This window comes from Morone saxatilis, unplaced genomic scaffold (assembly GCF_004916995.1).
Source record: "Morone saxatilis isolate NCDOM2014 unplaced genomic scaffold, NCSU_SB_2.0 Contig17, whole genome shotgun sequence".
NCBI lineage: Eukaryota > Metazoa > Chordata > Actinopteri > Moronidae > Morone > Morone saxatilis.
The window spans coordinates 2,314,475-2,318,040 of record NW_023339729.1 but is presented as its reverse complement, the minus strand read 5'-3'; positions in this window follow the sequence as shown (position 1 = coordinate 2,318,040).

The following is a 3,566-nucleotide window of genomic DNA, read 5'->3' as shown; positions in this document are numbered from 1 at the left end:
TAACTAATAACCTATTACTTTTATACTACTTTAATAACTTTATTACTAAATTCACTTTAAAGGCAGCACACTCCCCGCTTGATATAATAACATTATATCACTACCAATACACCCAAACTTGAAGGGGAATGTCCTCCAGCAGAAACATACTTAAAGTCCTGTCACTTGGTCTCTGAAAGAAGGACTACAGTCTCTGAGATCGGCCTTAGAAACACCTTGGCTGTTCCGTCCTTTACAATCCGGACCTCTACCTTGCGGACCCTCTTGTCACTGCTTGGGAAAGTCTTAACGACCAGTCCCATTGGCCATTCATTTCTGTGGGCCTGGCTGTCTTTCAATAAAACAACATCTCCTTCTTTGACATTTGGCTTGTCTTTAGTCCACTTCCTGTGGCTCTGTAGAGTAGACAGATACTCTCCTTTCCATCTCTTCCAAAAAGTGTCACCAAGACACTGGACTTGCTTCCACTGCTGTCTGTACAACTGTGCCGTGCTAAAGTTTCCAGAAGGGGCTGAAAGAGCACTCATCTTCTGAGTAAGGAGCATTGCTGGGGTGAGTACCTCTGGTATATCTGCGTCGGTGGATACAGACACAAGGGGTCTTGCATTCATGATAGCCATCACCTCTGCCATGAAGGTGCTCAGGATTTCATGCGTGAGACGTGTTGGTCCTGTCTGAAGCAGCATTGCGTCCAGAATGCGCCTTGCAACTCCAATAAGCCTCTCCCAGGAGCCACCCATGTGGGAAGCGTGAGGTGGATTAAACACCCACGAGCATCCTTTCTCCTGGAGGTACTTTCTGACTGTTGAGTTGTCTGTGTTTATATTCAACTGCTTACAAGCTCCCACAAAGTTAGTCCCTCTGTCAGATCGCAGAAGTTTTGCTGGACCACGAATCGAGAAAAACCTCCTCAGAGCATTGATAAAACTGTCCATTGACATGGTTTCAATGAGTTCAATATGCACTGCTCTGGTTGACATGCATGTAAAGAGCACGGCCCAGCGTTTGCTCTCCGCACATCCTCCTCTTGTGCGACGTGTCATGATAGACCATGGCCCAAAGACATCAAGGCCAACAGTGGTGAATGGAGGTTCAGGAGTGAGTCTGTCGGATGGCAGATCAGACATCATCTGGTCCTCCAACTTCCCTCGCAGTTTGCGGCAGGTAACACACTTGTGAATAACAGAAGACACCAGACGCTTACTCCCAATTATCCAGTATCCAGCTGCTCGAATAGCTCCTTCCGTAATGTGTCGTCCTTGGTGAGCTACTTGTTCATGAAAGTGTCTCACAAGTAGTATGGAAATGTGATGGGTGTGTGGAATGATCAGTGGGTGCTTTTCTTCTTTCGACAGGTTAGCAGAAGAAAGACGACCTCCGACACGAAGCAGACCATCTTTATCAAGAATTGGATTGAGCTTCTCGAGTTTGTTTCGCTTGGGACATGTCTGTCTGTCTTGAAGACATTTCAATACTTCCTTGAAGGCATTGTGCTGGACAGAACGAATGATCACAGCTTTGGCTTGTGAAAGCTCACTTATGCTGTATGGTTCTTTGAAACTTCTCCATCCTTTCCTTTCTGCATTATCTGATTTTCCTTTGAAGGATGCTGCAACATGAACAAGCCTAGCTATAGTCGCATAGAGTGTTCTCCAGCTTGAACATCGCTCGAAGTGTTGTGAGCCCAAATGCGACTCTGATGCCTTGATTGTCAGAGTAGTAACCTCAGGACGAATCTCATCATCATCTTCAGGCTCAATGAGGGTGAAGAGATTAGAGTCAGGGGTCTCTGCCACCGTGTCACGATACAGGAAGGCTGGACCTGAGAACCAGTTGCGCTGCTGGCATGGACCTGGTTGCGTGGTCTGCAGGGTTTAGCTCTGTTGGTACATAGTACCATTGGTTAGGGTGTGTAGATCTTCTAATCCGAGTTACCCGGTTGGAGACATACATGTAAAACCGTCTTGTGGAGTTGTGAATATAACCAAGCACGATCTTACTATCTGTGAAGAACTTCACAGCGTCCACCTCAATGTCAATCTCATCTCTGATCAGCTCATATAGTTCAACAGCCAGCACAGCTGCACAGAGTTCAAGGCGTGGAACAGTGTGGGCAGGTAGAGGGGCCAATTTTGACTTCCCCAAGACAAATCCAACATGGTATTGTCCCTCTGTGTCAGCAGCTCTTAAGTAGGCCACAGCTCCTATTGCTACTGTAGAAGCATCTGAAAAGATGCACAGCTCTTTTCTCTGTGTTGAAGAAAGCGAGACTGGAATGTAGCACCTTTGTATTTGCAGATCTTCAAGAGCCTTTAAAGATCCTTTCCATAGGTTCCACTCTGCTTCCTTTTCTGGGAGCAGAGGAGCATCCCACTCACTTTGTTCAGATGACAGTTCTCGGACTAGTGCTTTCCCTTGCATTGTTATGGGAGCTACGAAGCCCAAGGGGTCGTACGAACTGTTGACAGTCGACAAAACACCTCTTCGTGTGAATGGCTTCTCTTCACTGGACACCAGGTAGGTAAAACTGTCTGTTCCTAAATTCCAGGAGAGCCCCAGGCTCCTCTGAAGAGGGAGAGGATCCACTCCAAGGTCCAGATCCTTGAGATCCTTAGCACGGTCCTCTGCTGGGAAGGCTTCCATTACCTGGTTGCTGTTTGATGCCACTTTGTGTAGTCGTAGGTTGGATTCTGCTAACATCTTTCTGGTTCGTGTGAGGAGATCTACTGCCTCTTCAGGTGTGGCGACTGATGTGAGACCATCATCAACATAAAACTGTCTCTCAACAAACTGTCTTGCATCAAAACCATGTTCTTGTTCACCTTGTTTAGCTGCTTGTCTCATGCAGTAGATAGCTACAGCAGGCGAAGGGCTGTTTCCAAATACATGGACCTTCATCCGGTACTCGACCACGTTCTTGTTAATGTCATTGTCCTCGTACCAGAGGTACCGGAGATAATCTCTGTGATCTTCTCGTACGACAAAGCAATAAAACATTTGCTGAACATCTGCTGTAAGGGCTACAGGTTCTTTCCGGAATCTCAACAGAACTCCTAACAGAGTATTGTTCAAGTCTGGTCCGCTCAGGAGCACATTATTGAGGGATGTTCCATCACATTCAGCGCTTGAGTCGAACACAACCCGTATCTGGTCTGGCTTTTTTGGGTGGTACACGCCAAATGTTGGCAGGTACCAGTGTTCTTTACCTTTATCTAAAGGTGGAGCTAGCTCAGCTTGGTCTTCATCCAGCATCTTCTGCATGAACTTGATGTAGTGATCTTTCATTTCTGGCTTCTTCTCCAGAGTTCTCCGTAGTGAATAGAGCCGTTTCAGTGCTTGCTCCCTGTTGCTCGGAAGGCGTCGTCTTGGAGAGCGGAAGGGTAACGGTGCCACCCAACTGTTTTCTGTATTTTGACAGACTTCTGCATCCATGATGGCCAGGAAAGCTTTATCATCTATGGATAACGCTGGTTTATCATCATCCTTGGACTTGTTAAACACCGTATGTCCGAGGTTGTCTGCACTCACGTTGAGTCTTATGTTCTCCTCACATGCAGATAAGGTTT